Consider the following 12,699-nt stretch of genomic DNA (forward strand, 5'->3'; position numbering starts at 1 on the left):
CTCAGCTGTAAAAAGGATCTGGCTTGGAGGCATTCAGACCCATTCATGCCCATTGGCGATTATGCATATAATTGACTTTTGTTTTATAATACGCGCACACACAGACACACACAGACACACACACCCACACTAATACACAAATTGTTGAAATATGTACCCAAATTGAAATTGGTTTTTCATAACGCTTTGCGAGATTCAGTCGACTGCCGACTTAATTAGCGCGCATTCTTTCATTTCATTAATATCCGGCGACTGGCAGTCATTTCTATTAAATAATAAATAATATATTTTGATGAGCCGACAATTTGCCGACTTGAAGGCTTTTCACCATCACTTTCCATCCGTCCCGTTAAGTGGCAACAGCTGTGCGCATCACTTCCCGTTTTCCATTTCCGCTCAAGCCGTGCAAAACTTTAATTGCCATTCATGACATTTTGCAATATTAATGAAAAGCTAGCACACTTTTGGACGCACAGACGTTGCCCGCGCGTTAAAGCCAATGAGATTTTCATAAATAAAAAGCCAACATGGCAAGAACAGAAAAAAGAAACCCAACGCTGTGGTCGCGCATGCACAGGAAATGGCACGGCTCCCAAAGGACATATAAATGGGGTAAAAGGCGAACGTGATAATGCTTAGAAGCAAACGACGAAACAAAACAAAACGAAACGGCGCCAAAAAGCGTGCAACACTCGCACTCGCATTCGCACATTTGCAAGTCAGAGAGACAAATGGAATTTTTATGTTGCCACACACATATGTACATACATATGTACTTGTATGTATGTAACACGATTTGTATTGCGGCTTCACTTGGTCCTCTGACGTAGTAAGCAATGTAATACCAACAGAAATCATCAAAATGAGATGATGATATTCCTATTTACCTCATATGATTTGTTTTCCCTTTTTTGCTCCTACTAATGAGTCTAATGCAAGGCCTAACATATATTTTATTGCACACATTTAGGCTCAGACTTAGGCTAATCAATTTATGCGGGTTGTCCTCCCGAAAGAGCGAAAGAAAAGAAGGCGCCAGCAAATATGCTTACACATTTAGGGACATGTTGCTTTGTTTTACAATAAATTCACATGTTGCTGCTATAAAAAATAATACTCTGCACCGTCTTGTTTAAGCCAATAATTTTTAGGGCCTTTAAGGGGATCGTCATAAAATAAACACAAGTTTTCTCTCTTCATGCGCCTCATAATCATAGCACATTCAATTTAAATAATTGGAGATTTATAACAGAAGATGTTCGATGTAGTCAGAGCTGTTGCTTTTATTGTCATTATCATGAAGTTTAACTTAAATCTTCATTCGCTATAGCGTGCGACTTTACAAAATGCCATGCTGCTCGGCTCTATATCGATTGAAAAATTGCTGTACAGTGCTAAAAAAAAGTTACCAATTGGTAGTGTTCCTTTGTGAAAGAAAACCTAGATAAGCAACTAAAAGTTATGACAACTTAAAGCGAATTGTTTTTAACAGCTCTTTGTTTTCCCGTTAGAACATTAATTTAAGTGAAATATAGTTGTATTTATAAAATGGCCCTCATTTTGCAATTCGTCAAAGTACTCTAAGCTTGTAAAATATGACACACTTTCAGTGCGACACGCTGCCAATCGCTGTTCAATTTACAGTCGGCTTTTAGCTATTTTGCCGGATTAATTCACATTTAATGTGTCGGCCAAGTGAAATTTTAAAAGAACCTTTTGAAAATCGCCGTCCTTGAAAGCCGATTGCTTTGACGCGTCGTCGTTCAGCCCCCCACTCACGCGTCGCAACTTAAAGGACCAAGTCACACACCAAAATCACACGCTAGCTTAGCTCTGTGTCCTGCCCACCTAACAGCTTCCCTTTGACCTTTTTTCATGCCACGGAAAACTTGAGATTAAACTTGTTGCGGGCAATCGAAGAGACGGGTGGGTGGTGCGGCGGAATGCGATGCGATGCGGTACTCGCTGTAATTACACGCAAAATCAAATGGACAAAGTCCTTGTGACAGTTTGTGAAAAGTTGTTTTTTGTATTTCTTGGACGCTGTCTGACTGCCTGACTAAATGACCGCCTGACTGGCTGTCTGGCTGGCTGGCTAACATGGCGTGCGTCTGTTGGTCCTGCAGGCAAAGCACAGAATGAACAGCACAGGACAGCAGAAATGTTGTCTCTGGCAAATTAAAAACATGAGAGCGCTAGCTCTTGTATTTTTTCAATGCTAAGCGCCGAGTTGTGTAATTCAGAAAATCGAAATAAAAAGCATTGCCGATTTCGGGGCGCCATAAACGCAGTCGCGTTCACACGATGGAGCGAAGTCGAGAGGTAGCTGTGGCGCATCTAATTGAATGGCCATTAACATCATTTGCCCATTCAGGCGCGAAGCGGGCGACAGTTTGAACGCCCTTCAATTTATGTTAATTAATTAAAAATATGCGCTCAAAAGTTGGAAGCAAAAACGACATTCATGCATCCCTTTCTATCCTTCTCTCTCTCTCTTTTTTTGTTGTGCTGCTTGATTGTTGCAGCTGAAGACTTTGTTTTAATTCCCAGAGATATAAAACGCGGAACAATATATAATAGTAGACGAATGAAGCGACTATGGAAATCCCTCAGTAATTTTTACAAACCATTCTTCTCCTATTACATTAGAATTATAGAATTAAATTATGTGTAACTTTACGCATTTACATTTATAACTTTACATAAGAATTATAGAATTAAAATATGCATAGCTATGCACATTTGGAATTTGTATAATACTTTCCTCATTTTAAAAAATGTTAAAAAAAAACATATTGTAATTTATTTGAAATCTTAAAAGGTTCTTCAAATAATCTGCCCAAATTATTGCTGCTATACTACAAAATGTCCAATTGTTAAATGTTTACAAATCGATAAACAAAAGCACATAATGGTGTTAAATATTTATTACATTTCCTATGAGCTGCAATCATTTTGCGTTCCGGCACAGCTTAGCTCGGCTTTTGGTCATAAATTTAAGCGAGAAATTGTCAAAAAATAATATATAGCTCATTATCATAAAGTTACCGGAGAGTTTGCTCTAGAGGCCAAGCCACAAACATAACCATTGAGCATTCAATCATTCGTGTGGACTAAGCTGCTTCCCAAATACCAGATCGTAAGCTTACGTTCTGACATTGTTGGTAATTAATGCATAAATTTCAATTTCACGCCGCGGCGGCCAACTACCAAAGGCCAGACCCGACACTCTGCCTCCTTCCTGCCATGCCAAATGCCCTGAACGTTCAAGAACATTTAACTTTAATTTCGAGCCCGACGCTGCTTGAGTGGAGGCGGCATTATGTTAAGGCCAAGTAAACAAATAACCACAGAGCGAGGCCTACTTAAGAGGCTGGCTGTAGTCAGAGTAAGTAGCAGGCAAGAAGCTGTTGCTGCTTTATCTACACTTTTCAATAAGCTGGCTCACCTGATTTATGGCCAGATTTTATGGCCAGCGAATAACAAACAATCTGTTGATGGCTGATAAGTGCAGGCGTGGCAGATTACACACAAATGTATCAAAGACCTCACGTTGCCATACGTAAGTTAACCTTTCGATTCAACTTCTGCGCTTTTATTTCCAAACATTGTTTGTCTAAATCGTCTAACAAGTAATCACAACTATTGGCTATTAGTTGAATCGTCTGCGGGCATGCCATAGCCAGCAAATTGTATTTGTAAATAAAGCCATCACCATTATTGTCATCATCATCAATGTCCACTTTGCCATTATCAGGCGTCCAGCCGGCGGCCTTCTGCGTGCCATGCAATTCAATTCAATGGCGTAAGCTGCATTTTCCATGGCAACAATGGCCGCGAGCAATTCTCGGCTGGAGATGGCGTTGGCGTTGGCTTTCACAGCCATTGTAGCCACATTGGCTGCACTTTGCGGTGCATACTATATACGGGTATGTGCGAGTACTCGCATAAGTCTATTGTTCTGATTCGGCTGCGCGTGCATGCTTTGTTTAAACTTATAACTGTAAGACATACAAACACCATTGATTATGACTAATTGAAGCTTTGTTAAGTGCCTCAATGTGTTTCATTGCAACATACACAATAATACTTAGATTATTATGCCTTTAACGATGTGAGTGTAAACAATTAGTTTTGACTGAAGATTAGCCAATTACTACTTGTATTTATCATCAATTTCACAAATACTAATGTATAATATGTAGTAGAATAGCAAGGAACACAACAGCTCTGGCAACCCTATCAGCTGTTTCCTTGATCTCGCACTAGCTCGTGCCTTGAGCAATTCGCTTGCGTAAATAAATAAGACGTCCCTCTTTAATTCCCCCTCCTGTTTTATTTATCATTGCAATCGCCTTGCACAAATATATCGAATGCTTTTCTTTTAATCAACTGCTTTGTTACAAATTATGAGGAGGTATTAATTCGTTGTGGCATAACTTTTTATCTCCTAGTTAGTTACACAAAAAAGTTTAAAAAAAAAAATAGTAAGTTATTTGTGGTCCTTAAGCAAATTTTAATTTGTTAAGCCTTTGTTTTAAAATAGCAAACAGACTTTAAGCATTTTGCTTCCATGTTTTGATATACAATTATTCTTCTTTTTTAATTAAAAAAATGCTTTTATTTAATATATATATTGTTTTACAGAGCAACACAAATTTTCAAGTTAATTAATTCTGCTGAAAAGTGTTACTGAGTATAACATTATATGAGCTAGCTTGTACATCTCACAAAAAAAAAAGTATTATGTTGCCTCCCAATTAGTTAGTTAGTTTAGTTATCCATTTTTAGTTTGAAAAGTGCGAAATATAATATGAAAACAAATGTCATGCAAAATAATATAAAAATTGCGCACACGTTATGAACGTTTTGTTACCATTTTAATAAAAGTCCGAATTGTTTTAAATTTTAAATATGAGTATCTTAGTACTCTATCTATTTTTGGAGACATAACCGTTACATGAATTTTACAAATAATTCTAAGCGAAAACCTCTTTTTAAAGGAATTTACATTTCTCACAGTCAACATTTACTTTGCACATCAAAAAACGCCGAATTTTGCCAATTCTGGAGCCCATATCAGACTCAAAGCCTCGTAGATACTTCCTTACACGTACACATACAGTTTTATTCTCATTGCGTATACGTAATGACAAGTCTACACCTCAAACTTTGTACGCACACGAGAAGAGGAGAAATACAATTCAAGTATAAAAAACTTTCTACTGCCACGAAGTTTTTGCCATAACAAAATATCAACTGCAGATTACAGACTACCGTCATATAAGTTTACAGTTTCTGTGCTTTGATAATGAAATGTTAGGAGTCAGCAAAGACGCTGAGGCTAAACAAAAAGGTTGTGCTAAGCGGATTTGTCCATTTGGCTGACGACTGCCAATGCTTTAAAGCTTCAACGATATTTTCTGCTTGTGTAGGTACTCTTAGTGGCCCCAACCTGTAGGAGCGCTTGTCGCAAATATTAATAACTTTGCTTTTATTTATTTTTATTTTGTAGTAAAATTTTATTATTTATTTTTTTTTTTTTGCCTTTATATTTAGTAGTAGATTCGGTTTTACATTTAGTAGTAGAATCTATGGTTACTCTTAGTAGTAGATTAGTTGCATACGAGCGCCATCTATGGTCGTGGCAAGGTTCATTTCTCTTTTCCTTTCTGTTACAAATTAATTTTAGTTTGAATTTGTACTGGTTTTAATTTGAATTTGAAAGTACTTGCCGATTAGTTGTTTATGAAACTCTGTAATATTCGATCATTAGTTTAGAATTAATTATCGAACTATCGCGTCAGTATTCAAGACGAAGGGAAAGGATTGGTATGTAAGCGCGTAAAAATATATAATTTGTAAAACAAAACTACTTTATAGATAATAAAACACCACCACAACCGCTCAAGATTTTCATTATAATTGCCAAGTGAAGTTGGGTTGGTTGTCGTTTTGCTATTCACGGACCCTTTGGAGAGTGCTCAACATTTTTTATTATCAATCGCCGCCATCTTGGGAGACGCCGATCTAGTGCACCTGTCGCCGCGCTGTTTGGAGTTTGTTTTTTGGGCATTGTCTGCCGCCCAGTATTGGACTAATTCAGGAATGTGCATCGCCGCCGCACGATTAAGGAAACCTGAAGAAGTCACGTAAATATCGGAGTCTACCAAATATATCTACGTGCACAGTGAATTGCCTGCCGCACAGTGGTGGATATATAAGCAGTGGTGAAAAAGTTTTGTGCATTGCCCGCCGCACATCGACTCTTATGCCAAGAGTCAGTCATCGAACAACTAAAGGAAAGCCGCCAGTCCGTTTAGGACTTGAAAACAACATGTCTCAAAGGTCAGACAATGAAGATGAGCTCGACGCTACCGTGGTTGCCCCCTGCAAGGTTGAGCAACTACAGCAAAAGGTTCTGGACTTGGAAAAGAAGTTCACAGAGGTGCTCAAGCGTAATGATGAGCTGAGTAAGTCCCTAGAAGAAAAACTGAACCGTAATGATGCCGAAAGTAAAGGTATGTTTCAAAATGTAATGCCCTTAGTAGATCATAACATTTTCCCAGAAAAGCAATTAAAAAGCCAGCAGCATGTAGTTAGAAATAACGAACCATATAATACCATTACAATGCCGCCGCCGCCAAAACAAAATGCTATGCCGCCACCGTCAGATTATACGCCTCTACAAGCAACGAATTTTTTGCCGCATTCGTTGCAACCTGTCCCTCATATCCCGCCGAGGTCTCCGTATACATCTTCGTCATCACAGAATAATAATTATGAACACAACTCACACAGTCAACCTTACTTACGTAAACTACAGGATTTGCCTGAGTTTTCTGGAACACCAGAACAGTGGCCTATGTTTTACGTAGCCTATAAAGAAACATCGAAAGCATACAAATACACTAATTTGGAAAACTTGACGCGCCTTCAAAAAGCTCTTGTAGGTGCTGCCCGGAATATAGTTTCGTCTTTGCTTATACACTCTGAGAATGTCGAAATCGTTATTGCCACTTTGAATCAGTATTATGGTCGCCCTGAAATTTTAATCCGAAGCCAAATTGCCAAAGTTCGTGCCTTTCCGACAGTAAAATATAATAAAATAAATGACTTAATTGAATTTAGTGTATTAGCCGCGAACTTGACAGCATTTTTAGAAAATTGTAATGCTATGCCGCATTTAAGTAATCCAACTCTCATTGACGAGTTGGTTAGTAAACTGCCTATGTCTAAAAGAGAGGAGTGGGCAAAATATACGACAGAAAAAGGATTGATATACCCAACAGTAAGGAATTTCTCAGATTGGCTGCAACAAGTTGCGAAATACTTAACAATTGCATTAGAAGCAACAACCGTCAAAGTTCAAACGAATGAATTGCGAGAGAAAAGACCTGAACCAAAGCAAACATTCACTTTATATGAAAATAACACGAAGTCTCAAAAGTGTCTCCTATGTAACGCCGAGCATCAACTCTATAAATGTAATGTCTTTCGCCAAAAAGAATTGGCCGATAGATGGGAATTTGTCAAAAAGAACCGATTGTGCTTTTGTTGCCTAAGTCTAGGCCACTCACTACAAAATTGTTCACGCCGAAGAGATTGTAATATCGACTCTTGTACTAAACCACATAATCGTTTGCTACATTATAACGCCGCGATGCAAGGTAAAAGGAAAATACATCCTACAACTATATCCGAGGAACCAAAATCAGAAGCCAGTGTTGTTATTACAACGGTCGTCGAAAAAGACTTGCCCGATAAAACGCTTCTTAAGTTTCTGCCTGTAAGTGTTTCGGGTCCAAAAGGTACATGCGAAATTATTGCATTCATTGATGAAGGATCAACTATTTCCCTGATTGAGAATGACGTCGCTAAATTAATAGGAGCTAAAGGAAATAAAAGCCTAATGACGCTAAAGTGGATTGGTGACAAATCCGTAAGCGAAATGTCGGAACAAGTTAATATAGAAATCAGAGGTATAAGCTGTGGGCCTATATCCTACAACTTGAAAAATGTTCGCACAATAAACAATTTGCTTTTGCCAAAACAGAGCCTGAACTTAAATAAATTTTACTCTCATTTCTTATCTTTGAGAAACTTACCAATTGAGAATTACACTGACGCCGCCCCTAAAATGTTAATTGGAATGCCACATACAACGTTGATAAGGCCGGAGAAGGTCATAAATCTTAATAACAATTTTGCCGTACACAAAACAAAACTGGGCTGGACACTTTTTGGTTCTAACGAATCAAAAGGTGGAGAAATCGTATGCCACTTAGTAAACGAAAATGACATTTCTACAGAGCTGCAAGAACTGATGAACGAATACTTGAATATAGAAAGCTTTGGGGTAAAATCGTTTAAGCCCGTTAAATCTAATGCTGATATTAGAGCCGAAGAAATTTTAGAAGTTACAACGAAGAAAATAGAAAATTACTATGAAACCGGATTATTATGGAAAGAAGATAATATTGAAATGCCAAACAACTATGAGATGGCATTGAAGCGCCTAGAAGCTATGGAAAAGAAAATGAATAATGACAATGCGCTTAAGAAGTGGTACACGGAAAAGATATCGGACTACTTGAAAAAAGGATATGTACGCAAGCTTTTACCAGAAGAAGAAAGACAAAGAGGACACAGAACATGGTACCTTCCACATTTTGCCGTCTGCAACGCAAATAAAAACAACAAGCTTCGTCTCGTGTTTGACGCCGCTGCTATGATGAATGGAGTGTCTCTTAATACGAACTTAATGAAAGGACCAGACGCTTACCAACCCGTACCGTTACCAACAATTTTAATGAAATTTCGCGAAGGAAGCATTGGCATATGTGGAGACATCAAGGAGATGTTCCATCAGATCGCCATTCGAAAAAAGGACCAGGATTCGCAAAGATTTCTGTGGAGAGATAGTAATGTCAGCACACCTAGCACATACGTTATGCAAGTAATGATTTTTGGATCAGCCAGTTCGCCTTGTTCAGCGCAGTATGTTAAAAACACAAATGCCAAAACCTATTTAGATAAAAACAGTAGAGCCGTGCAAGCCATAATAGAACGCCATTATGTTGATGACTATGTTGATAGCTTTAGTAATATACATGAAGCTTATTCCGTTGTAAAAAAGGTTATTGAAATTCACGAAAATGCTAACTTCGAGCTTCGTGGTTTCGTTTCAAACTCAGAACAATTAATGCATTTGTTAAATAACAAAAATATACCACAGCTAGCAAACCTAACAGACCTTAATCAATGTAAGCCAATTACTGAAAAGATTTTGGGCTTACACTGGAATGCAAAAGACGATATATTTTGCTTTGTTCTTAAATTTAACAAAATACCCGAATCAGTCGTTAAAATGAAATCATATCCCACAAAGAGACAGGTACTGTCTATTATTATGTCTATTTTTGACCCATTTGGATTTATCGCACACTATGTTATAAAAGGAAAATTACTTATACAAGAGCTGTGGCGCTCTAAGACGCAGTGGGACCAGGTTATACCCGATCAACTAAAAAATTTATGGAATAATTGGTATACAATGATTAACGTAGTAAACTCAATACGAATACCCAGATGTTATCACTCGAAGTTTTTGGAAAATAATTGCATAATACAACTGCATATTTTTGTTGACGCCAGCGAAGAAGCCTATGCCGCCGTTGCTTACTGGAGGATTGAATATTGTGACGAAGTAACAGTTGCCTTCGTTTTAGGTAAAGCAAACTGTAGCCCTTTAAAGCAGCTATCTATTCCTCGATTAGAACTTCAGGCAGCCGTATTGGGAGTTCGCCTTAAAGATGCTATTGTCAACAGCCACGACATAAAACCAGACGAAGTCTTTTTATGGTCCGATTCAAAAACAGTTATCAATTGGATTCAGTCAGACAGCCGCCGTTATAAACAATTTGTCGCTCATCGCATATCAGAAATATTGGACAGCACTGAAGCACGCCAATGGAAATGGATACCTGGATCGCAAAACCCTGCTGATGTTGCCACTCGTATGGACTCGAATGTAAAATCAAAGAAATGGCTAGAAGGACCTTTATTCCTAAGAAACGACAGCGAAAGATGGCCTGTTTTAAACGAGAACATAAAGCAGTACGATCAACAAAATGAACAACGAATAAAATTCTTGTTTTCGACCGTAGAAGAGAATGGTCCAATATTTAGTTTAATTGAAAAAACATCTAAATACGAAAAGCTAATAAGAGTGTACGCCTATGTTCTTAGAGTCGTGGACACGTTCAAAAACAGAATTGGAAAAACTTCAGCATGTCTTCAGACATCGTTGATATTATCAGCAAGAGAATTACACCTTTCTGAAAAGCTTTTATGCCGCCTGGTTCAGCGTCATTGTTTCAGAGCCGAAGTAGCCGCACTTCAGAACGGACAATCCGTACCAAAAGCCAGTAAAATAGTTTGCCTAACCCCAGTAATGGACGAAGATGGAGTTATGCGTGTATCCGGTCGAATTAACAATGCCAACTGCGTGGATGACAATGTAAAAAGACCTTTGATATTGCCAAAGAATCATAAGTTGACATATTTAATTGCACAGCACTTTCACGAACAATGTAAGCATCAGAATATGGAAACTATAATATCAAATATAAGAACAAAATTTTGGATACCATCTGTTAGAGCCTTGGTCAATAAAGTAAAGTCAAGTTGCCAAGTTTGCAAAAATACGTACATATGTCCGAAGCCACCATTGATGGGTCAGCTGCCCATAGATCGACTTTCACCATATGTAAGAGCCTTTACGTATACTGGATTAGATTATTTTGGTCCTTTGTTGGTTGCTATTGGAAGACGTCAAGAGAAACGCTGGGTTGCTTTGTTCACCTGTATGACCACTAGAGCAATACATTTGGAACTCGCTAAGGATCTCTCATCGGACTCTGCTATTATTTGTTTGCAAAATTTTTGTTGCCGCAGAGGCTTACCGCAGAAAATTAGAAGCGACCAGGGAACAAACTTTATTGGTGCAAGCAAAATACACTGGATTGAAGCCGTGAATGGGATGTCATCAGAGTGTGGCCGGCGCGGCATTGAATGGGAGTTTAATTCACCTGGTAATCCTGCTGCTGGCGGTGCTTGGGAGCGCATGGTGCGCAGTGTTAAAAGGGTACTAGCATTTACATTGAAACAAAAGGTACCGCAAGTTGAGACTTTGCAGAGCTTATTAATAGAAGCTGAAAACTTGATTAATTCTCGGCCATTAACACATATTCCTATTGAAGATTCCGAAGCAGAACCTCTCACTCCTAATCATTTTTTAATTGGTTGCCCTAACCTAATTCAAACGCCGCATATTGACGAGCGGCAATGCTTGAGAAAACAATGGCAAATACGACAACAGCTGAAACAGACATTTTGGAAGCGATGGATTTTAGAATACCTGCCAACATTGACTCGCCGAACCAAGTGGTTTCAACGCGTGGAACCAATTAAAGTTGGAGACATCGTAATCATCTGCGATGAGTCTGAAAGCCGAAGCCAGTGGAAGCGAGGTAGAGTAACTGCAGTGCAACTAGCTCGAGATGGACAAGTACGCAGCGCTTCAGTGAAGACGGGAACTACAACGCTTCAAAGACCAGCATCTAAGCTGGCAGTCCTCGACGTTTTTGGTGAATCTCCGGCTCCGCCTTTGTCGATTCACGGGGGCCGGAATGTTACAAATTAATTTTAGTTTGAATTTGTACTGGTTTTAATTTGAATTTGAAAGTACTTGCCGATTAGTTGTTTATGAAACTCTGTAATATTCGATCATTAGTTTAGAATTAATTATCGAACTATCGCGTCAGTATTCAAGATGAAGGGAAAGGATTGGTATGTAAGCGCGTAAAAATATATAATTTGTAAAACAAAACTACTTTATAGATAATAAAACACCACCACAACCGCTCAAGATTTTCATTATAATTGCCAAGTGAAGTTGGGTTGGTTGTCGTTTTGCTATTCACGGACCCTTTGGAGAGTGCTCAACACTTTCTTTTGGCTGAATTGTCAATGTCAGTGTTCTCCTTGCACCTTTCTTTTGACAACTGCCACCTCAACCACTTCCGTGGAAGGGCTAATGAGCCTAGGTTGGAACTAGCCACTTTCTTTTTCTTTGAACCGCCGAACGGAACAGACGTACTTTTTCGCATAGCAAAAATAAATGTGCTTGCATTAAAATTTTAATTTGGGCAAGAAATAATTGCTCCCGTGCAACAAATTTAAAAGAAAAAAAAAAACAACTTTTGTTAAGGAAAAAAAAGAAACTACAAATGTTGGTATAGAAGTGAACGCCTGTGTTAAGTGCAAGTTAGAGCTATTGCCTATTTTCTGTTTTTTGGCGTGGATGCCATTTGCGTTGGCAAAGGAATTCTTCTTAAGTTGATGCCGAACAGGGTAAATATTTTAATTTCAGGCTTGTTTTTCTGTGCCTATTACTTAGTTGCCGTTTTTCTGTTCGCTCACATTTAGATTCGGCACTAAGTCTGGAGCCTATATACCTATGCATATACCTATGTACGATGCATTCTACTACGTCTGGAGCTATTTATTAAGCCGCTCTTAAATTCTTGTCCGAAAAAACGAACTATTTTCGTACTCACTGGCGGACCCGAGAACTCTAAGCCCAGCAGTTGATGCGCGGATGTATACGCCGGCGGACCCTGTGCTTACGGCCAG

Source organism: Scaptodrosophila lebanonensis, unplaced genomic scaffold (assembly GCF_003285725.1).
Source record: "Scaptodrosophila lebanonensis strain 11010-0011.00,11010-0021.00 unplaced genomic scaffold, SlebRS2 tig00000080-arrow-pilon, whole genome shotgun sequence".
NCBI classification, from domain to species: Eukaryota; Metazoa; Arthropoda; class Insecta; order Diptera; family Drosophilidae; genus Scaptodrosophila; species Scaptodrosophila lebanonensis.